We start from the raw sequence: 24,286 nt of genomic DNA, 5'->3' as shown, positions 1-24,286 counted from the left end.
TCTGAGCCAGCACTGAGCCGGCACCTGGATGCCTTGTCAGCCTGAGAGCGTCATGAGGGCTGGAGTCTATCTATTTTGTTTGCCCATGAATCTCAGCACCTGGCACAAAATAGGGGCTCAAAAATATAGCTGATAAATGGATGATAAATGAAATGGGCTCCCTGACTTTGAGAACTATAACCTGGGGAGGGAGATGGGCAAATAGCCACAAGCTGGTAAGGTCTACGGTAGGGCTGTAAGAATAGAACACGCAAGAGGGGATGATGGGGGACACCAAAGCCAGTCTGGGGTAGGGGTTGGTCAGGGAGGGCATCCTGGAGGCAGTGGCATCTAAGATGAGTCTTGAGGGGTACACAGTGATTGGCTTGGTGAGGAAGCGGAGAGAGGCCAGATTCAGCAGAGGGAAGAACAAGTGCTGAGGCCACAGGGGAACAGATTAGGGGTCTGCCAGCAGCCTGGCCAAATCACAGCACCCCTGGGAGTCACCAATGCTGGAGTGGTGGGCTGGACCTTAACACAGAGGTACTAGCAAGAGGAGCTTGGAAGTATCCTGAGGCCAACGGGCAGCAAAGTCAAGGTCAGATCTGCATTTTTAAATGCTCACTCTGGCAGCAAAGTGTACAGTGGGTGGGAGTAGGAGGGGCGGGAAGCCGGAAGGCCAATTAGGAGACCAGTAATGGTTAACCCCCAGGCACACATCTCCCTGGGCTGTAATTATTTGTTTATGTCTGTCTCCCCCAGAGAACCAGAGCTCTTTAATGAGGAAATAGATGGTTCAAAGCTGTTCTAAAGAACTTTTATTGCTCTAGAAGTCAAGGGACGCCTAAATCCCTCACTCAGTTCAAAGCCTGACCCTACAGGAACCCCATTCTGGTTAAACAGACGCAGAACCTGGGAGGTATTTGGGTAACTCAATAAGTCCCATTTGGTGTGCGGAGGCCCCTTGGGCTGCAACGAGGCCTGCATGCCCACCAGCGGGTTTCATAGACCCCACACCATCAGCCCACCTGTCCTTGGAAAGGTACCCCATCTTTGTCACTGAATACAAATCACCTTGCTAATGTCCCTGTTCTAAAATGGTGATGGCTCTGTGAGAGCTCTGGGGGGACAGCCAGGGGTCTCTGAGCCATGAGAAGAGGTGGCTCAGGCTGTGTCCTTCCCGAGGGTGCCCGGCCTCAGGGCCAGGGAGGCTGATACCCACTGCTTTCTGCTCACTCGCCCTACCTGGGTTTACGAGACCTACTACGTGGGCGGCAGAGGCCCCGTTCTCTCTCACCTCCCTCCCTGTTCCCAGGGCTGGGCCCAGTCAGTGGTTTATAAGCAGATTTTAGGAACAGAGCTCCCCCCCTCAATAAACCTTGTCAGTAACTTCAATACATAAAACAGATTAAAGACTGAGGTATAAACACTGAAACTTTAAAACAACTAGAAGAATGTATACAGTTGTCTGACTCTGGGTTGGGGTAGGACTTCATAAAGACCAGCCAGAGGGGGATGGTTTTCTGGTTAAATGGGGGCAGGGGAGGGGGGTGAACACACATGGTTCCCTCTAGTTTCTCCCAGAAAAGGGATGGTAAAGAAAGGAAAAGATATAAACCACAGAACAAGGAGAAGCAGAAGAGTAAATGAAAGGCCCAGCTTCTTCAAATTCAAAACGGAGGAGATGGGAGCTTTCAGGCTTCCCCCCTCAGGCTGGGACAGCCCCAGGCTGGAGAGGGGAGGGCTTCTCCTTGGGCACAGGGCCCCCCCCCATCCCAGGGGAAAGGCACACCAGCACTGACATTGGGGGAGGCCCCCTGGTGAAACAGCTGGGTCTCCAAAGGCCCCCAGTCAACAAAACCAAGCCACAGGGTAAGAGGCTGAGGGGGTTTTAGTGCCTCCCTCTTAAATACAGACAGTCCAGTATTTCAGGGTTCCTGGGCCTCTGAAAGGAGCCTTTAATGGGAAAGACAGAGATCAAAACAATCAGGGTCCCGTTTGTTTATCCACCCACCCACCTACCCACCCATCCACCCCCTTACCCTTCTATCTACCTCTCCCCACCCAACCATTCCTTCATCCACCTGGAGCCAAGGTGGCTGGTTGAGAGGCCCTTGGTGACCCATTGTTAATACTGACGGGGTGGGCAGCAGGGCTGTGAATGTGGGTACCTGCCCTCGGAGCAAAGGCCTAATGAACTGTCCTGAGCAGCCATGTCTTATGGGGAACAGCCTCTGGAAGAGGACTGGCCGGCCTGAGCCCCAGCTGCCCGCTCCACACCACAGGAGGGCGCCACCCCACCTTGGGGTAGCAGGAAGAACAGGAGGAGGCTGGGTGAGTTGTAAATTAGAGCCCCAGCCCCACCCAGGGACCATTCTAGCCACATCTGGGGCCTTGAACAGAGTGTTTCCAGGGTCTCAAGCAACAAATAGGGCTCCCTGCAGGGGGGAAGGTCAGCAGAGGGAGGTGTGAACCTCGGGCTCTCACAGGAACCTATTTCTGGAAAGTGTGCTGGGTCCGGGCCCAGTTTGGTCTGGCACTGGGCACCCTGTTTGGCAGGTGAGGAGCGGCTTGGCTGTCAGTGAGCACAGGGGTCCAGCTCCCCAGCCGAGGAGAGACCTGGGAGGCCCAGCCAGTGGGCAGGGGTGAGGCTGCCAGCTTAGCCTCCCCATGCCACCTGCTCTGGCAGGCGCTCTGAGACCAGGCAGGTTTTATGGTTCCCCTGGCATTCTGTCATCAACAGGCAATTAAATTATGTTTGTTTAACTTTCTCTAATTATTCATGGAGCGATGGAAACATGGAAATGGCACTGATGGGCCTGACTGGCTGGACAAGGCCCTGCCCACTGGGTTCTGGGTGTCGGGGTTCCCTCCCTAAGATGAGGACTCTAACTTTCTCGGGTTCTGCAGATTCTGGGATTCCCCCATTCCTAGCCCTCCTCCCCACCACACACAGGCCCACGAGCACCTGGCCACAGCACATTTCCTAGTGCTTAGGACACAGATGCAGAAACCTCTGTCAGGAAATCTTTGCCAATATGTGTATATTGGAAGTGTAGATGTGCCAGACAAACCAGTGTGTGTGTGTGTGTGTGTGTGTGTGTGTGAGAGAGAGAGAGAGAGAGAGAGAGAGAGAGAGAGAGAGAGAGAGAGAGAGGCTGTTGTGGTCAGTGGAAAGAGAACTATAGGGGCCACTAACTCACTGTGTGGCCTAAGGGCCCTTATTTCACCTCTCTGCACTTCAGTTTTCCCATCTGTAAAACGGGTTTACATTGGATCAGCTCCAAGGGCCTCAGGGTCTTAGACTCTTTGTTCCTGCCACCTGCATCCTCGCCATTAGCCTGTCACTGCTGGGTTCTGTTCACCCACAGTAGGATGGTAATTGCCAATCCACCTGCCATTTGCCTATGGCCAGCACTGCAACTGGTGATAGCTCTGCACCCAGAATTCAGGACCTGTCTCCTGAATAAGGCTGGATTCCCAAGCCCTATTTCCTGAGAGGGTAGGAGTTGGCTATTGCAGGGGCATCTAAAGAGGCAGAGTGAGTCCACGCTGAGGCATGGTCCATGAGACACTAACAGGGGAAACCAGGACACTTGGGTGGTCCTGTCTTCAGAGACCCAGTTCCCTCTGTGAAAGGGCTTGGAGATGGGTCTGCAGGGTAGATGTCACCGGAAGGCCAACCCAACAGGGCCCAGCTAGAGGAAATCCCTAAACCACCACCACCCCCAAGACCTTTGATTTTAGCCAAGATTCCTAGGCCCTGTTACAAGAAGAAAGCTCCAAGGAGGTCTATGGGGTCAGATGCTATGGGGACAGGGAACGGGGTAGGCAAGGTGGGTTGGTCATGAATGCTTACAGGGGGCCATAGGAACAAGGAGGTCCTGAGTTGCCTCAGTTTCTTCAATGGAACAAGAGATGGGCTGGACCCAACACAGATATGTCTGGTACCTTTCTATCTTACAACACATGGTGTCAGTCCTGCTCCTACCAAGAGGTCAGTCTTGGGCCACACATTCTTTTAGTGCCTCCTTCCTCCCCCACTGGGACCTGTATGTCACTTAAGATCTTCCTCTTCTAGTGAGACTTTGGTCATCTCACCTTCTGTCAGAAATGGTGAACAGCTTTCACTGCTCTCAGGAAACAGTCCTTGTCTTGGCTAAGGCTCTACCTGCTTGCCATGGTCTCTTTTGCCTTTTGCTCTCACCAGCACGCCCCAGCCCATCTACCCAGATTAATCACCTCCTGCCAGGACACACCACCTGAGCTTTCCCCAACGCCCAATGGCTCTCTCCATTCTTCAAGATGAGGTATTCTTTTGAGGGAAGTGTATTTTCTGGCTAAGATTCTGTACCCAGCTCAACTATCCCTTAAAGTTTGAGGGTAAAATGAAGGCATTTGTAGATGTACATGGTTTCGAAATATTTATACTCCATGCAACCCTTCTCAGGAAGATGTTGAAGGATGTACTCCACCAAAACAAAAGAGTAAACTAGAGAAAGAAAGACCCAAAATAGGAAAAAACAAAGACAAGAAGTTCAACATGGGACAGAGACAAAGGTATATCCCAAGAAGGGAAATGAAGGAATGTCACATGATGATAGCATGAGGCAGGCTGGAGCACTACTGGACCACAAGAGACAGAGGCTTCTAGAAAGGAGAGAGCCCTGATGTGTGTGAATGTAAGGAATTGTGAATTAAACTTTCTTTTGGAAAAGCTGGGGTGAATTAGTGACATGCCAAGTAATGCATATCTATGATATGGCATAGAAAGCTAAATAAATAAATAAATGAATTATTAATTTCCAGAAAAATGAAAAGTCTAAAGCAAAGAGAAGCACCTTCGTATACTACCTGAATCAGCTGTGAACAGTATTTGTTTTATTATTATACTCGATTCACTGTCTATTAATTTAACTCAAATTTGGATACAATTATTTGGGAGGAGGGGAGGAAGAGACGACATGGAAAATGGATCTGAGGTGAAGAAAAATGCCAGATCCTTACACAGGAGGAAGTTGACATAAAATCTCTAGGATTAAGAACCAAGAGAAATTATATATATATATATATATATATATATATATGTAAAGCTTGACTAAAGGGAATGAAAATTGGAAGTAAAGAGGGATACAGGGGACTTCTCTTTCTCATTCTAAGCCTTGAAGGACTGTTTGCCCTTTTAAAACAATAAACATTTAATATGCATAATGTAAAGTTTTAACTGAGTAAAAACATGAAACATGCTCATGATACTATGTCAAAAATATACAAAATTGTATTTGTATTCTGTTTATTATTATGTAAGAGATGAATAGTCAAGGAATGGAATGTGGAAAAATAGACATAATTGTAGTGGTAGGATTATGGGTGTTTTGCCCTTGTTTTTCTAAAATTTCTGGGTGATGTTCTATCCTTTTGGCTCAGTTTCCCTATCTAAAAATGGAGCCAACCATCCCTACCTCATTAGGGTTGCTGTGTGGGGTGGCAGAACTGAGGGGGGAGTGGTGTCTGCCTGCCCTCGTCCCTTTGCCCCAGCTCCTAACAGTGGCTCCCAGGGAGTGACCAGCACTGGGGTCCCTGGCTTTTCCACCTGCTCCAGCTCTGAGCTCCTGGCTTGGTGACCCCTCCCCTCAGGGCCACTACCACGCTGAGGACAGCTCCCTGCTCCTGTTGGGCTGGTGGCCTCTGTTCCCTTCTGCATGAAGCCAGCTCTGGTTCCACATGTTAGCAGGCACACAGTATGCTCTTAATAAATATTAATGGAATGAAGGAAATAGGCACCCCTTGAGGGTCATTCGTTCATAGTTCTTAGTCTTCTGAACAAAGCAGGAGAAGACCTTGAAAATCATTTACAGGTAGGGAAACCAAGGCCCAGAGAGGGAAAGGGAGTTGGCCCAGTTCATGACCTCATGGGAGATAAGCCACCCCATGTCTCCTACCTCAGTCCAGGGCCCAACCATCTACCACAGGCCATGAGGCCCATCCTCAGTTCGCAGGGGGATTTCCTGTATTGTGAGGAGACATTTGCATTTGTGTCCTGAAGGTGAAGAAGAATCTAGATATGTGGCTCCATTGCCAAGCCAACACCTTTGCAAAGTCATTGAACATTAAGCCTCAGTTTCCTCATCTATAAAATGGGCCTGATACTCTCTCCCTGACCCACCCCTAAGAACTGTAACGGGTCTCAGAAGAGATCAATGTGAACAGAACACATGTCACAAAGAGCATGAGGGGAATGGCTCTGAAGCTCACATTTCTAGTCTGGGGTGAGAGGAACCAGTCCCCCCACACCTGTGGCCCCCCCTTAGAATCCTTGCAGCCTTGAGACTTGCAGGCCAAAAAGAGGCTGGAGGCCTGTAAAGGTTCATTTTATGTGTCAACCTAGCTAGGCTGTAGTGCTGTTGTTTAGTCAAACACTAGTCTAGATGTTGCTGTGAAGGTATTTTGAGATGTGGTTAACATCTACAATCAATGGACTCTAAGTAAAGTAGGTTACCCTGGATAATGTGGGTGGGCCTCATCCAATCAGTTGAAGGCCTTAAGAGCAAAATCTGACGTTTCTCAGAGAAGTAAGAATTCTGCCTCAAGACTGTAGCAGTATATCGTACCTGAGCTTCCAGCCTGCTGGCCTAACCTAAAGACTTCAGACTTGCTAGCCCCCACAATTGCATAAGCTAATTCCTTAATATATATCTATAAAAGATTACATAGATGGATGGATAGATAGATAGATAGATAGATAGATAGATAGATAGATAGATAGATAGATGATAGATAGATAGGTAGGTAGATAGATATAGATATATAGACACATACACACACACACACCTTATTGGTTCTGTTTCTTTGGGGAACCTGACTGATACAAACATGTCTTAACCACAGACTCATCAAGCAGGGCAGGGTCTCCTGAACTCACAGGAGGCCTCTGTGATTCAGCTCCAGCTGCCTTAAAGATAGTGCTGCCAGATTTAGCAAATAAAAACACAAAATTTCAGCAACCCTTAGTACTTCATTCCTTCTACAGACACGCTTCCTCTGCGATTGGGAGCCAGGGGCAAGTGGCCTTACCCTCAAGGGCCTCTGGACATTTAAGTGGCTGTACTGAAGGGCAGTGGCCATCTGTGTGCCTCTCCCGTGCAGGGTGGGGCCAACTCCAGGCAGGGGAGATTAAGAGGGCTTCCTGAAGAGGTGGACCTGAGCTTTGACAAATGCTAGTGAAACATTTGCTGAGCACTTGCTCTGGGTCTGGCCCTGGCCTAAGCCTCTTACACCCATTCTTTCTGTGTAAGACACTTAGCAACGCTAACGCAGGCACTAGATTGCTATTGTCACTTTGCAGATGGGAAAAGGGAGGCACAGTGAGCTCAGGCAAATTTGCTGAAGTCTCCCAACCAGAAACTGACCTGGAAGCACAAGCCCTTTGCTTGTAACCACTGAACTATTTAATGTCTGACATAATGCTGCTGTTCACCGCGCACCTGCCCCACTCAGGCCCAGTGCTAGGGCTCTCCATGTTCTTGAGATCCTTGTATCAGCAGGAGGGACCCTGCTGTCCCTCCCACCTGCAGAGGAGGACCCAGACCAGTGGTGATGACCCTCTAGCCCAACAGCACACAGCTCGGACATGCTCCTGACTGTCTGCTTCTGGCTCCCCACTCCTCACCTTTACAGGATTCGGTCTGAGCGCGCACTGGCAACCTGCCCAAACAGACCTCACTCAGGTCCCTGCTTAAGCTTGTGTAACAGGTAGGAATCCAATTAGCCACGAGGATCACAGACGGTTGTGGGGAAAGCAAGTCAGCTGCAGGCTGGATTTCCAGGGTCTCCAGGCCTCTGGGGCAACCGTGGCCTGATAATTCTAGATTTTTCCAGTCTGGGTGTCTCCAATTCACCCTGCAGTTCTAAGGTGCCCTCTAGTGCCCTAAGCCCAGCCTCATGGGTAGCAGAGGAGAGGCACTGGGCCTGGGAAGCCACCTGTCCAGTTACCTTCTAGAGAGCTGCTTGCCCAGGTAATTGCAGACAGATTGGATTTCTCTAAGCCACATATCCCAGAAGGAAGGGTAGAGAAGGCAAGGTCAGGCCGAAGGTGGGGGCCCTGCCCTGTGCCTCCCCTATGCTCCCCAAAACATGCCAGAGCAATGAACCGCATCGAGGACCAGGGAGCCTGCTGGTCGGATAGAGCTGTGGCTGCCTGCCAGGCCCAGCCGTAGGGCTCATGGACGGGACAGAATAATTAAATTCCATCCTTTTCTATATTAGGGATCACAGAGAAGGCAAGATTTTTCAGGATCATCTGCCAAGACTTTTATTGAAGAGTAACTTGAGTTCCTTCTTGGAGAGGGGAAATCTCGCATGGGGGTCTTCACTGTAGAAACACAAATCCCTGAAAGACTGACTATCCTGAAGCTTCTCAGAACACGATAGTAGCTGGCTACCTCCACTCCCATGTCTGGCACCCACATCAGCAGCCCCTGGACTGCGGAACTTTCTGGCAATGTTCAGAAACACCCCATGGGGAAAGGGGCAACACTGGTGAGTGAAATCGATTCACTAGTGTTTATCAGGCAATTACTGGATAAGAGACAGAAATACCCTGGCATATTGCCCTTCCTTGTGATTGAGGAGGATAAGATTCAGTTTGGCAATGTACTCAAGGTCACACAGCTTGTCAATTAAAGGTCAGAATCAGCACCCAGGTTTCTCTTCCCATGAGGCCATTGTGGGCTGGACACGGACAAAGTCTGTGACTTCTGCACCCCACCATGGCTCTAGGGGCTCTGCTGACCTAGATAGCTGAGTCTGTCTTCCTCCCTCTCTACCTCCATATCCAGACCAAAGTTCAAGGTCAGTGGGTCTTGCACCCTAGCTGGACCACACCCTAAAGCATCATTCCCCCAACAAATTCTAAAGAGGAGTTATTAGAATTATTAAATTAATTTGGCAAGGACACTGGAAAACAAAGATAGTTTACAAAAAATCAACTATATTCCTATATACTGGTTATAAACAAATAGAAAATGAAAAATTTAAATACCATTCACAAAAGCATCATTATCTAGGAAAAAATCTACTGAAAACTATACTATAAAACATCACTGAGAGAAATTAAAGAAGATCTAAATAAATGGAAAAGATATACTATATTCATGGATTGTAAGACCCAATGTTGTAAAGCTGTTAATTCTCCCCCAGTTGATCTATAGGGCGAATGCAATCCCATTTGAAATTTCAGAAGGTTTTGTGTGTGTGTGCGTGTTGGCAGGTTGATTCTAAAATGTATATGAAGATGCAAAGGTCTAAAAATAGCCAAAGCAATCCAGAAGAAATAGAAAATGATACAGAAGACTTATACTACCAGAATTGAGACCTATTATGAAAGTACAGTAATTAAGAGACTGTATTGTTGGTACAAGGAAAGACAAATAGACCCACACTTATACAGTCACCTGGTGTATGAAAAAGGCACAAATGCAGTAGTGGAGAAAGGACACACTCTTCAATAAATGGTGCTGGGTCGATTGAATATCCAAATGGAAAAGTAAAATAAAAGAATCAGATCCCTAACTCACACCACACATAAAAGTTCATTCGAGATGGATTGTAGATCTAAATGTAAAAGGTACAATAATTCAGCTTTTAGAAGAAAACATAGGTGACTACTTTCGTGACCTCAGAATAGATAATATTTCTTAAACAGGACACAAAAAGCATTAACATTAAAGAAAACTTTGATAAAGTGAACGGCTTTAAAATTAAGAATTTCTTTTCATCAGAAGATACCATTAAGAGAATGAAGAGGCCTGTCACCCAGTAGAAGAGGATTCTTGGAATACATATAACCAAAAAATAAGATATCCGATTGGCCAATAGTCATCCACAGAGGGGCTCAACTCAGCCATATGAAGAAAAGCAAATTAAACCACAATGTGATACTCCCACATACCCACAAGAATGGCTAAAATTAAAAAGACTGATAACACCAAGTACTACAGAAGATGGGAGCCCCTGGAACTCTCATGGTGTCGATGGAGTGTCTGTGGTGTAACCACTTAAAAACTCGTTTGGCAGTTTCTAATAAAGCTGATTAGAAGGCCATTCTGTGACCCAGCAATTCCATCCCCAGATATAAATCTGACACAAATGAATAAATATGTTCATCAAAAGCCATGTACAAAAATGTTCAAGCAGTGTTGCTCAGAATAACCAAACATTATAAGTAACCCAAATTCCCATCGATGGCCGACTGGATAAATAAATTGAATATTCACAAAACAGAATACTACACAGTAAGAATTGTGCACAAACCAAACAGCCATGTGGATGAACCTCAGAGATAGTGTCGGGTGAAAGATGACAGAGCCACACAGCACACACTGTGTGATTCCAATTGTTGAAAGTCCCAACACAGGCAAAACAGCTCTAAGGTGTTGGCATTCATAGTGGTTACCTCAGGGAGGGCAATTACTGGAAGAGGCGAGAGGAGGGCTTCGAAGATGATGAAAATGTTCTTGTTGATTTAGGTGCTAGAACCCATGCACAGTCACTTTGGGGAAAACATGTTGAATTGTTCTCCTGCTCATTCGGAACCACAAATCTGACTTGTCACCCTCCAAAGTTCCCTGTCACCCTGAAGACAAACTCCTAGGCCTTTGGCCTTGCCTATCTTATCTCATTTAGCAATGGCTCCCAGCCCACCCCATTGATCAGCAAACTCCTTCTTAAGCACCACCTCTTCCAGGAAGCCTTCCTTCAACACTTCAGGAGGGCTCAGGCACCCACTTTCCCATCATTTGCCATGCACTGTGCTTACGGCATTTGGCACCCTGGATAGGATGATGTTTTGGGTACACCTCAGCCCTGTGGGCTGTGAACCCTCTGAGAGCAGGGACCATGTCTCATTCATTCGTGTATTCTAAACCAGCTGGGGCTGGCATATTCCCATCACATGGGGCTGCAAAGATGCTTGTGTGTACTCTCAGGACAGGACAGTGCTGCCCTTGGGATGGTGAGCAGAAAGGGAAGGAGACCCCCAGCTCCCTGTGCAGGAGGCCTGCCCTGGAGGACCTTTGGGGACCAGGAAGGAGGGAGGGGGCTGCTCTCCTCCCGCCAGGGGCATCTGTCCCTGCACACCCTGGCATCTCTGTGCCAGGAACTTCCTCACTGTGCACGGGAAGTACTGCAGCCCTCCAGCAGCTGTTTTCCATTTCCACCAAGGCCAGATAAAGCGGAAAGGGCTTAAGGTAGAGATAAGGAAGATATTTTGATGCTGAATTTCATTACATTCTGGCTTGTGTCACCATGGGAGGAGAGGGAGGAAAAATGATCTCTTCCGATTTCACAAGAGCAGAGGGTCTGGCCCATGTGGAGTGATGCAGATCATAATAATGATCAAAAAAGGAAGAAACCGACTCACATTCACGGAGCACTTCCTATGTGCTGGACACTGTTGGAAGAGCTAGACCTATGCTGATGAAATACTTTTCATGTAAATTCATCTCATTCCTACAATAACCTGATGTGGTAGGGACCGTTACTATCCCCATTACAGGTAGGAAACTGAGGCACAAAGAGGTTAGGTAGCTGCCCAAAGTTACACAGCTAGTAAGTGACAGAGCCTGGATTCAAACTGAGGCAGTCAGTGGGTGGCACCTGGCTTTTGACCAGCCCTGGCCTGCCGAAACTGGCCTGAAGTCCCCTGGGGAGCTGCCCTGATGACTTCCTTCCGGCTCCAGCCCCCACCCTGCTGTCCTCTGGAATTCCTACCCCCACACAGCAGGCCCTGGGGTGGGGCTCCACAGCCTTTCCCCAGATGCCATCCTGGCCCCTTGCCCCAGCTGAGGGCACCACAGCATTTCCTTTCTAAAACATAAGGCCTTCGACTTCTGTGGGGAAACATCAGGAATTAAATAAATGCATTTCTTTAGAAAATGAGACCCCTCCCCAAAGTTAGCTGTGTCCCTTTGCCACATAGGGCTGACATATTCCCTTTGTCCCTCTCCCCCAGAGGGCAACTGGGCCCAACTAAGAGGAAACCCAAGTTGGCAGTGGCACGCGGTAGGAGCTGCAGGGACAGAGGGGCTGGCACCTGGGAGGGCCCTCAGATCAGCATCACAGGCTCCTAGAGGTAAGGGCACCGCTGAGGCTGGGGGTGTGGCGGGGGGGCCATCCACATGCCCATGCACCAGCATGCAGACATGCAAGAACATGAGTGTAGGCACGTGTGTGTGCGTGTGTGTGTGTGTGGTGTGTGTGTGTGTGGTGTGTGTGTATGTGTGTGTGTATGTGTGTGTATGGTGTGTGTATGTGTGTGTGGTGTGTGTGTATGTGTGTGGTGTGTGTGTATGTGTGTGTGTATGTGTGTGTGTGTGTGTGTGTGGTGTGTGTGTGTGTGTGTGGTGTGTGTATGTGTGTGTGTGTGTGTGTGTGTGTGTGTGTGTGGTGTGTGTGTGTGTGTGTGTGTGTGTGTGTGTGTGTGTGGTGTGTGTGTATGTGTGTGTGATGTGTGTGTGTATGGTGTGTGTATGTGTGTGTGGTGTGTGTGTGTGTGTGTGTGGTGTGTGTGTGTGTGTGTGTGTGTGTGTGTGTGTGTGTGTGTGTGGTGTGTGTGTGTGTGTGTGGTGTGTGTGTGTGGTGTGTGTGTGTGTGTGTGTGTGTGTGTGTGTGTGTGTGTGTGTGGTGTGTGTGTGGTGTGTGTATGTGTGTGTGTGTGTGTGTGTGTGTGTGTGTGTGTGGTGTGTGTATGTGTATATGTGTGTGTATGATGTGTGTGTGATGTGTGTGTGTGGTGTGTGTGTATGTGTATATGGTGTGGTGTGTGTGTGTGTGTGTGTGTGTGTGTGTGTGTGTGTGTGTGTGTGTTTCTGGTCCTTGTCCTGACACAGGGACAGGAAGAAACACTCTCAGTTTACACAGACCCCATGGTTTTATAAAGCCCTTTTACCCTCTGACCTCATTTGGTACCTGTGTGGCTGGATTTATAACTGTTCAAAGGGCAGCTCAGACGGGGGAGGGGACTTTCCCAGGTCACACAGAGCTTTGACAAAAACCCCATTGTCTTCCTCTGGGGAAGGCCAGGGGTCCTCCCACCCCACCTACCCCACCCCTCCCATGGCATCTCCATCAAAAGTAACCCAAATGAACCACAAAAGGCTACAGGGGGAGGGGCTGCCAGCCCCTATTTATGGACCGACCAGCTGTGAGGCCAAGGGACTGACTGGTCCTCTGTTCTGTGAACACCTGCCATCTGATGGACCAAGAGTGGAGTTGGCATCAGGAACTGTGCTGTGTGTCCTCAGGCGGGGTGCAGCCCTCTCTGGGCCTTCGCTGCCCATGGGTCAGGTGCAGGGACAGATTTGATGCTGTCTCCTGGCCCTATCAGGCTGTCGTTTTCTGAGTCAGCAGTCATAAGTGACGCCAGAAGTTACATCAGCTGGGCATCCACCTTTCCCCTTCTCTCTCCTATGGAAAAAGGAGCAGGCCTTTGCTTCCTGTGAGCAGACAAATCATGTCATGGCAGCTTATTCTCGGGCTTCTGTGGTGAAATGTGGGATGCCCTGTGAAGCATCCCGTGGCCGGTAGAGGCTGCTTGCCCACTGGCGGTGTCCAGGTGAGGAGCAGAGACCCCACTTCCATCTTGGCTTATCTGCTTTCTGTCAGTGGACTCCCAGCTTTCATTCAGGATAAAATGGAGAAGTAGTCCCTGCCATGTACAGCCAGGAAGCCCAGTCCAGACCTTTGCCTCTGGCCTTTGAACAGTGCCCTGGCCTTGAATCCCCGCTGTTTACCCAGGGAGAACGTGCAGGGAAGGGACAGCTGCCTCGACGTCCAGAACCCCTCAGGAGCATCTTGAGGCTGAAGGTGGGGGGACTGAGCCAGTCCTCTGTCCATCAGAGCCTTTTGTGTCTGGACCATTTTGGAGAGAAATTCATCTAAGAAGTACCATCCTCTCAAGGAGAGGTTTACAAGCACACCTCATGCTGACTACTCACAGGGGCACCCAAGGGTGGAGGGCAGCTTGCTCCTAAACTAAATGCCCATCTCCACTGCACCCTTCCTCTGCCCTCACTAACTGCTGGACTTTCTGAGCCCTGGGTTCTGGGTCTGGGTTTATGGGTGTCCTGAGTCCTCCCGCCTGTTAGGACTAATTGACCTCAGCAGGTATTTTCTTTTCAGTTCCCACCGGCTGTTTGTAATGATGTAACTAGAGCCACTCTCCCTGGACAACTCTAGGCTCTCCTGGGCATCACAGCTGTGCATTACCCATTCTCACAATAGGTGTTTGGATTCTTCTGTTACAAACGATGAAAGTGGGGACATGGAGACGTTGCAAAGTTGCCCCAGGACCCACAGGCAGGGGCAGAACCTACATCAGAGACACTCCCAAGCCTGTGTTCTTTCCTGAGTGTTTCCTGGCTTCCTATTGCTTTGGCCACCTTGGGGACCTCACAAGCAAGGGAGTTAGAACCCTACTATGGGTGAGAGCACCCGAGAAAGGGGCATGAGCTTTAGGGCCTGGACCTGAGGCCCCCTGAGGCTGGTTCGACCCTGTCATGGCTGCATCAGCTGCCGGTCAGGTTGCCCAGAGGTAAGTATAACTCACCTCTGGACAGGCAAGTCATAGCAAGTTATGGCAGGTGAGTTTGACTCAATATATTTCTCATCAGCACTGTTCCAAATGGTCTGGGGAGTGACTTTCCTTCAGACTGGCATGGCTGGGAGAAGTCCCCAGAAACCAATGGCATGAATGTGGAAGCGCGAGGATCCTGCAGGATAAAGTACTTTTGGGCCCTCTGTTGGAGACAGAGTGGGGTCTCTGCAGCTGGGGGTGCTTGGATGAAGGCAGCTGTGTTGCTGCTATTTGCTCAGCAGAGGATTTCAAGTCTTCTGAATGTCCCCTCAGTACTTGAAGGGGATTTTATCACAACAAAAATAAGGGATCCAGTCTCTGCAGCCATTTCTGGGAGCAAGAAACTGGGGGATGTCATCTCCGAGTACGTTTTATCTTTCAGGATTTGGTGATTCAGCTGCTTCTTTGGTAGATTTCTGAGGTTCGTGTCGTTAATCTGAAGTTATTGCTTGAAGCGCTCTTACTCTTTTTTCTCCATCCAGAAAGAAATCATAAATATCTCCAGGGTCCTACAAGCTGGCAGGCAGCCTCGCTGGGGCCTGAAAAATGACACCAAGCCCAGCAGAGGGGGATGAGCACTGTGATTCTTGACCCACTTGGACATGTGGAGTCGGTGCTGCCATCGCTGTGTGTCACTGGGAAAGAATCCCTTTTAATAGGATTCCAAGCCCAAGGTCAAGGTTTAGGGGCCATAAAGCAAAGCTGGCTGATGAGGGGCCTCCAGACCCTGGGCGGGGGCTGCCTGACTCTGCTGGGGCCCTCGGGAGCCCAGGGGTCTGTGAGAAGCATCCACAGCCTTGGACCTCTAAGCATCGGTCACAGCTCAGGAGGGAGCAATGAGCTCTCTCGGAGAAACAGACAAGGAGCCCAAAAAGAGCAAGCAGGGTGGCATCTCTTTAGTTACTGGGGCTTTCTGAAAGAAATGGTAGCAGAGTTTTAAGAACTAAGACAAAGTCACTGGCCCATCCTTCAGTGGTAGGACTGGATGGGGCAGCAGAGGAAGAGCCCCGGGAAAAGAGGAAGGAGGATTGGGAGCAGCTCTGCATCTTTCTCTGCATTCACCTGGGCAGGTCCCATCCTTCCCAGGGTTGCTACTCCTCCAAAGGCAATGTGAAGGCCCAAGGTGGCTTCAGCTTTAATTCATGGTTCAGCTGGGCTCCAGGGTAGGCCTTGGTGTCCTCATGGGACCGTCTGCCTTGTGATGGTGGTTTCGGGGAGCTGGGAGGTGAGCGTGGGATGCTTCCTCTGATGCTGAGCGTCCCAAGTTCTCTGTCAGAGACCACATCCCAGGCTACAGGGACCATGGCCCTGACCTCATGTTGGAGAAGGGCTCAGAGCAGCAGTTCTCAAATGCTTGGGGTTTTTTTGTTTTGTTTTGTTATGTTTGGAAGGAAGAAGTCTTTTTCCTACACATAATTGCTTCTGGGACCCAGATCAATAACAAATCAAAGAGAAGCTGTTCTGCTCTGACAGCAGGGGGTGGGAACCCAGAGGCCCCAATCAGCTGACTCTTGACCCCTGGGCTCAAGGTGGGCAAGAGGTGGGCAGGTCTTGGTGCCCCCACCCCTGGTTCTCAGACACCCACGGGAGCAGCATGTGATGTGGCCCGTCCCATATCTAGCAGGGGTGTAGTGCCCACACAGAATCTACCTGCTTCGTGGAACTGCAGTCTGGGTTCAGCTCCCTCAGGCAGCATCTGCCACTTACATACTTCATGGCCTGGCCTGCCCCCTTCCTGCTTACCTTCCCCTCAGGTGCCACCATCCATTGGTCAGCTGCCCCCTCCACCCCTCCTAGCCAGAGGGCGTCTGGCTGGAGCCCAGGCTCACCTGGTCACCTGTGAGACACAATGGGAGGAAGCCAGGGAGGAAGGGTGGGCAGGTGATGCGATTCCTGACTCTCAGGTTCAAACCTTTCCCAGCAAGAGAAGGTTGTCATGGCAACTAAAGGCCCACTTGATGGGGCCCTTCTTACCAGGCACAGACCCTCACTGAGGATGGCTATTTCTGCTAATCGCCTGTATTTCCCAGCCTCGGGGATCACTCGGACACAATCTGGCTCTTTCTTAGAGACACTTTCCCCCACCCCCGGAATAATTTAAAACACTTCTGAACAACACAAAGGTATTTGTGCAGGATTTAGAGTAGTTGCCTAATAGCTTAAGGCTTAGTCATCTCTCTGGGCCCTGCCTCCCAACAAGCTGTGTGACCTTGGGAAAGTTACTTAACTTTCTGAACTTCAGTTGCTTTGCCCAGAAGACAGGAATAATCAATCAAGGCCACCTCCTCAGGCCCTGAACCAGTTAGAGAGAAAGCAGGATTAGCACAGAGTGTGTGTCCGAGAAAGGGCAGCTGTTCGTTGTACTCTTATTAGAAAGCGAATCTCCCGTACAATTGTAAAGCCCAGAAGACCCTTAGAGCTCTCTCATTGGCCCTTTCTTTTTACAGATTAGAAAACAGTTCTGGGGTGGTAAGTGGCTCATGGCCACAGTCTCACATTTGAAGATGTTGCTGAGCCAGAGCTAAAATCCAGTTCTGGACATGCATCCAGCAGCCTTTTCACTTTCCTGGAGTGGGCACCTCATTACTGCCCCTCAGTCATTTACACCACAGTGAGAATGAGTCCATACAACACCACTGAGAGCAGAGCCTTTACAAAGCTCGCTCTTATCTCCCTTTCTTGCCAGGAGAGCCTAAGAAGATAATGCTATCCCCATGATTAAGTAGGAACGAGAGATAATCCAGCCCAGAAAGGTGAAAGGTGGTCTGGGATTCAGAAACGCCAATCCTCCTTGGTCAGCAGCTTCGTCTGTGTGCAGGTTTGAGGAAGGAAGGGGACAGGAAGCTCTCTGCTCAGGCACTGAGAACGGTTACTGGGTTGGAGTTCCTATTGGCCATGTTTTCCAGCACCCAGATGCTGGTCTGGAGCCGTGGGAGAAGCGTCTGCCCTATGAACAGGGCTGGCATCCACCGTGGCCCTATCCCAGGCTTCTGAGAACACAGCTGGATTCACTGAGTGGAAGATGGGAGAAGGCTCAGGCCAGACGCAAACCCCTTGCAAGGGAGGTGGGCGGACCGCCAAAGGCTGGCCTCAGCGTCTGATGCCTGCTTCCTGACCACAGATGGGTTGGAGCGTGGAGGGGAGTGGAGAGACCCAATCTCCTCCTTTCAGTCTCTCTGAGGTTTAAGGATATGTGTGTGTGTGTGGGGGGGGGGGTAGATTCTCATGGGGAAGAGATGTGTCCAAGTGTAAGGGAAGGGCAGTCTGATCCAGTTACCCTCGGTTCTCTTCCTCTCTCCTGCCCCGCAGCTCTGCAGACCAGACCCACGCACTGCAGCCAGAGGCACATCTGGCTGCCTGGTGGGGTGGAGGGGAGAAGGCTGACACCAGTAGATTACAAGGAAGCAGTCTCTGACAGACCCCAAGGGCCTGGGATGGGGCACAGGGAAGGGTGGGGAGGCACTCCTCGGGTAAGACCCAAACCCCACCGCTCTGTGACTGCTCACCGTCCCCACTGCGGCCCAAGTCCTGAAGGACTACGGGAGTCAGGAACGAGCCTCCCTAATGGGGAGGCATCCAGTCCCCTGCCTCTTCCAACACCAACACCCCTTTCCCCCATACCTGGGAGCTCCCAAGCCCCAGAGGCAGCCATCCAAGACTGTAAAAGTCTGCCAATCTGGTGGGTGTGAAATGCTATCTCGTTGTGGTTTGAATCTGCATTTTCCACGTTGCTAATGAGGCTGAACATCTTCTCGTAGGTTTTTGAGCCATTTCTCCCGTCTCCCCCCACCATGTAATGTCTGTTCTTGACCCATTTTTCTGTTGGATTGTCCTTTTTTATTTGGATTCACAGGAGTTCTTTCTGTATTTCTGATACCAACCCAATGTGAATTTTACACATTGCAAATATCTCCTCTTAGTCTGTGGCTTGTGTCTTTGGCTTGCTAACACTGCCTTTTGTCATTATAGAAATTTTCCAATCTATTTACCCTTTATTTCTTTAATTTGAGGTATTTCATGAAGTCTGATAGCTACCTCTGAATCCATTCATGAATTTAAAGGGACGCTTCTAACTACTCACTCAGGCTAGTGACATGATTGCTGGGGGATCGGTAGCTGAGATCTGTGCGGTCAGAAGTTCCTTTCTCCGCCTAGTTTGCAGTTTTCATCATGAATAGGTATTGAATTTTATCTCTTAAACTGTAAATGAGCTGAATTACATGCATAGGTTTTCTAAACTCCACTTGGTCATGATCTACTACTTTTTTGTGTACTGCTGGATTTGAATAGCTAATTTTTAAATTAAAGTTTGTTGGAGTAACATTGGTTAATAACATTACATAAATTTCAAGTGTACAAGTATAAAATACAACATCTGTATGCCTCACTGTGTGCTCACCACCCAAAGTCTAGTCTCCTTCCGTTAACATATATTTGATTCCCCCTTACGCTCTTCATCTTCTGCCCACTCCACTTCCCCTCTGGTTACCATCCTTCTGTTGTCTGTGTCTATGAGTTCGTTTGTTTTGTTTTGTTGGTTGGTTCGTTGGCTTCAATTTTATATCCAACATATAAGTGAAATCATATGCCCTATTCTGTCTGACTTTTTTCACTTAGCATGATACTTTCAAGATCCATCCATGTTGTTGCAAATGGCAATATTTCTTTCTTTTTTTTTTTTTTGTATGGCTGAGTAGCATTCCATCGTATATAAGTACCACATCTTCTTTATCAAATCATCCATTGATGGACACTCACGTTGCTTCCATGTCTTGACTATTGTAGATAATGCTGCAATGAACATAATGGTTCATATAGTTTACAAATAAGTGTTTTCAAATTTTTGGGGTAGACACCCAGAAGAGGGATTGCTGGGTGATATGGTAGCTCCATCCTTAATTTTTTGAGGCATTTTCATACTGTTTTCCATAGTGGCTGCCAATTTACATTACCACCAGCTGTGTATGAGGATATCCTTTGCTCTAATCCTCTCCAATACTTGTTATTTCTTGTCTTATTAATAATAGCCATTCTAACAAATATGAGGTGGTATCTCACTGTGGTTTTGATTTGCATTTTTTCCCCTTATATTGGTGATGTTGAGCATCTTTTCATATATCTGTTGGCTATCTGTACGTCTTCCTTGGAAAAGTGTCTATTAATGTCCTCTGCCCATTTTTAATCCGATTATCTATTTTTTGTTATTAATATTTTATTTCAGATTTTTCACTTGAATCATTTATAGCTCCAATCTGGAACCAACTTTGTGACCACAGAGATCTGAACCTGTGGGACATAGAAGCCCAAGGCCTTGATTTCTCAGGCTTATTTCTCCCATCCAGAGTCCAGATGGACAAGCTTCCTCATTGCCTCTGTGAGCCAGGAGTGGACTTTTCCTGTTGCCTTTTTAACTAAGTCTCATCTCTCACTCCTTGCAACACTGGAGCCCTCCCACCCAACCCCTGTTCTGGCTCAGGTAAACCTTGGTCCCAAGTTCCCAAGACCCACATCCCCACCCCACCACCCCCACTCCAGGTAACCACAGCACCAGCAGCAGAACCCTCTGTCCCCTTAGGTTACCTGGGTACCTGGAGCCTGAGGGGGCCAAAGTTCTTGGACGGGTCCTCAGGCCCCCACCCTTGGTCCCTGCCATGGAGAGCAGTTAGAGAGGGAGCCAGCAGCCTCATCCTGCTTTTCTTTCCAAGCTAAATTTTTGTTTAAAATGTAAAGGAAATGGTTCTTGAAAACGCTGATGAATAAAGCAAAAGAACATAGTGCTCTCTTCTTACCGGTCAGCTCGCCTACCAAGTTCAGGGTAATATGCAATACGTCAGTGCTGGTGGACGTCACAGTGCTCTAGTGTAAAGAGACAATCTGTGCCTAAATATAAAGAGAGTTTCAGCGTGTGATGCTCGGTTCCACATTCACATCTTTACTGAGCATGAACAGGGCTCCTGCTCCTGGGCCAGAGCCAAATCCCTGGAGCCCAAAGTTCTTTACATAGCATACGTATATACATATACATATATTCACAAAAATATGGTGTGTGTGTGTGTGTGTGTGTGTGTCCCCGAGGACCTTTCTAGCTCTGAAGTCCAAGCTCTGTATGGGCATGCGGACTCTGACGCTGGGGTCTCACACACACACACACACACACACACACACACACTCACAACACATGAACATGTGTACACAAATACACATACACATCATGGCGGCCTCTTAAGCCTTCCCTGTAGGTCATTCCAAGCTGAGACTTGATTCAAAAGCCAAGAGGTGAGACTTCCCTCTCTCAGTCCCCAAGGCCTGTGGAAAGTGAGGGTCTAGGACAGGGGTGTCCAAACTTTTTTCAACGGTTTTCACCAAGGGCCATATGCGGTAAAACACACAAACAGCCGGGCCACTCACTCGAGGTGAAGTACGTATTGCCTCACATGGTTTATTTAAGTAAACTAAATATATTTTTGGAATTTGCTGCGGGCCAATTAACAATGGATTGCGGACCGCAGTTGGCCCGCGGGCCGCAGTTTAGACACTCCTGGTCTAGGAGATCCAGGCAGAAACAGTGGCCAGCCCCAGGAGGCAGGCTTGAGGCTGTATGTGAAGGGGAGGACAGGCTTTCAGCATCAGCTCCTGCAGTATTTCTCAGATAGAAATGCCCCCTGGAAAATTTTGGAGCACAGAGTCCTTCCTCTCTAAGGAAAGGAAGGCACTTACCACTGCCCAACATTTGCAGCAATAGATAGCAAATGACCTCACAGATATTCATTTGACAAACACTGCCCAACACCCTGGCCAGGGAGCACTGTCTTGGGCATTCAGGATTCAGGTTATGAGACCACAGACCCAGCCCCTGAGAGCTCTATGTCCTGGGAGAGCTGCCCCACTAGACCATTATAACAGGAAGCCAAGGAAGGCAAGGGGCTGGGACAGGGTATTGAGGGAAGGCTTCCCGAGGGTGGCGTCACCAGAATATAAAGAACAATTTGTAATTACTGGAAAGGGAAAACGGTAAGTAGGTAGTTTCCACACCTAATTTGCTTGATAATTCCCCAGACTGATGCTGGAAGTGCGAGGCTCCTGCTCAGGTCTGCCCGTGGCTCTGCCAGTTGTCTGGTGGTCGGAAGTGGCAGGATCTATCCTCAACCATGAGGCCCCTTTCCCTACCACTGGGACTGGTCTGAGAGGCCCAGCATTCCCCGGAGGCCCAGAGGGCTGTATCCATGGGTGGTTGCTCAGCAAACATTGAGGCCAAACCCCATCTTACCCAGATAGGAACAGCGTCCCAGGAGGGGCAGGGTTCTGCCCTAGAACACTCAGCCACTCGGGGCAAAGCTGGGCCGGAGCCTGAAGCCCACATGCCAGTTCCAGCAGGGCTCAGGCTTCTGCAAGTTCTCAATCCTGCAGCCGTCTCAGCCCTGTCGGGTCTCCCCAGGCTGTTACCAGCTCTCTTAAGGAAAGTCTCAAATCCTGCAGAGAACAGCCTCCCGTCAACTGTGGTACAAAGTGCAAACTCCTCCGCTTGTCCTTCAAGACTCTCGGTGTGGCCTCTCGCCTCCCAACCCATGGCATATGTGCCTATGTGTGAGCATGTTTGTGTGTGTGTGCTTGTGCACGTGTGTGTAAATGCAACACGTTCCTGTTAGGCCATGCATGCACAGGTGCATGTGCACGAGTTCACAACGGCTGCATTTGTGCGAGCCTGGGGGTGTTTACCTGTGTGTTTTGTCTGAGTCTGTTTCGTAGGCAGGCATGGGGTCATGTCATGTGAGCCTGTGTGTGAGGCTGGGAGGGGAGGGAAGGCTGCTGTTTTTGTGCCCTCCTCACACACACCTCTGTCACGGCCGAGCAATGGACGTGGAAGCATGGGGGCCCATGGCAGAAGGTTGGAGGTCCCGGGGGCTTCCAGGAAGCCACCGCCCCTTGATACTCCAAGCAGGGCTGCTTCTGCCCATATTTAGCACCACTTGTTTGTAAGCAGACTGTAGCCCCACCCCTGGGACAGGACATAGGAACTGTGAGCTTGATCAAAGTCTTCAGAACCCAGGTCAAGTGCAAATTCCAGGAGGGACCAAGGCATCCTTCATTTTCTATGTGAAAAGGCGGCGGGGATCTGTTTATCTCCATTGAAGGTAAAGAAATAGAGACTCAGGAGATGGGAGTTAGCCAAGATTACCAGGGATCATAAGCCCCCTCACCCCATGCCCCTGATCTGCCTGATGTCCAGCCCACGGCTCCTTCCTCCACCCACACTGCCTCCCCCCACAAGGGAACTTGGAATGCGGTCCGCAGAGAGAGAGTCAGCATTGCTGCCCTGGACCAGCCATCTCGGTGCAGGATGCAGAACCTCCACCACACTGAGGGGGGATGGCACCCTCAAGCTTTGTGACATGATGTAGGGAGAGCCTCAGGAAGCATCTCCATGTGAGAGGCCTCAAGCTTGGTGAGTTCTTGAAGGCCCAGCAGCCTGAGCCCACCTGGGACTCTAGGTAAGTCCAAGAGATGCAGAAGCTCAGTGGCAGGAGCCCTTGGGCAAAGGGGCGTTGGTCTGGTCCATCCTGGGAGGTACAAAAGGCTGGGCAGCGGGCCAGCATCACAGCTTCCATGGCCATGAACCTGGAGTGTCTGGGGCTGGGAGGGAGCAGGGAAGGAAGGAACAGTGGTCAGGGGTGTCCACGTCCTAAATCTCTCCCTCTAGCTGGGGGCCGAGGGTGTTGGGTCAATAAAGTTACTGGGGGTTGGGGGAGGAAATGACCACACACTGAGGCCAGGAACGGAGTGCTCAGGAGAATACATCTCATTGGAAAGGCAGGGGTGTGAAGCATAGAGAATATAGTAAATAATGTTGCCACAGCTACGTATAGTGCCAGGTGGGTACTAGACTAATTCGGGGGATCACTGCATAAACTGTATAAGTGTCTAACCACTATGCTGTACACCTGAAACTAACACAAATTAATATTGAATGTCAACTGTAACTGAAAATAAATAACTTCTAAAAACATAATAATAAAACAAAGGCAGGGGATAATTCTTGCAAATGTATCATCCAGCCATACCCAGGAGGCACAGGGATACTAAGTCCAAACAGGCCTGACTTGGAAGAGGCTTGGCAGCTGTGTAAAGGCTTGTGGAGGGTTCCAGACAGGACAAAAACACAGCTCAGATGCTTCTCCTTCTACTTTTTCCACGGTCAACCTTCCACCAGCCATTTCTTCAGCAGATGCTTTCCTGTGCCATGCTGTAGGTCAGGGCTATGGCACACACAGAGGCCAATGGGTCCACTTGCCCTCAGGGAGCTTCGAGTCTGCTATAGGAGACATGGGGACAGCAGACAGCTACTGCAGTGTCTCATGTGCGGTGGTGGCAGTAGTGACGGGCCATTTGGAGAACAGGGAGAAGAGCCTCAAATTCAAATATGATTTGTTGGTGGAGGCTCCCGAGCGGGAGCGAATGGGTGAAGATGGCAGGGAAGCTACTCAGGTAGAGAGACCCTGACTGCAGAATGAGCAGCATGGCCCAAGCCAGGGTGACTAGAACATGGGCCCCACAAGCTAACTAAGGGGCTTGGTATTTATCCTTAGAGAGACAGAAGCTGATGAACAATTTTATAGAGAATGAAAAGCAGAGGGGGGCGTTACCATGAAGCTTACACTTCTGGAAACTTCACTCACA

General features: G+C 49.4%; 1 protein-coding gene across 3 annotated transcripts in view; it reads right to left on the bottom strand.

The window, feature by feature from the left end:
* COL26A1 (collagen type XXVI alpha 1 chain) overlaps positions 1-24,286 on the bottom strand; it is a 196,173-nt gene that overhangs the window by 27,801 nt on the left and 144,086 nt on the right. The gene's annotated exons all lie outside the window — the stretch shown is intronic.

The sequence above is a fragment of the Rhinolophus sinicus genome, linkage group LG03 (assembly GCF_036562045.2).
Source record: "Rhinolophus sinicus isolate RSC01 linkage group LG03, ASM3656204v1, whole genome shotgun sequence".
Taxonomy (NCBI): domain Eukaryota; kingdom Metazoa; phylum Chordata; class Mammalia; order Chiroptera; family Rhinolophidae; genus Rhinolophus; species Rhinolophus sinicus.
Note: the sequence above shows the minus strand (reverse complement) of the source record. Positions and strands in the feature narration are given on the sequence as shown.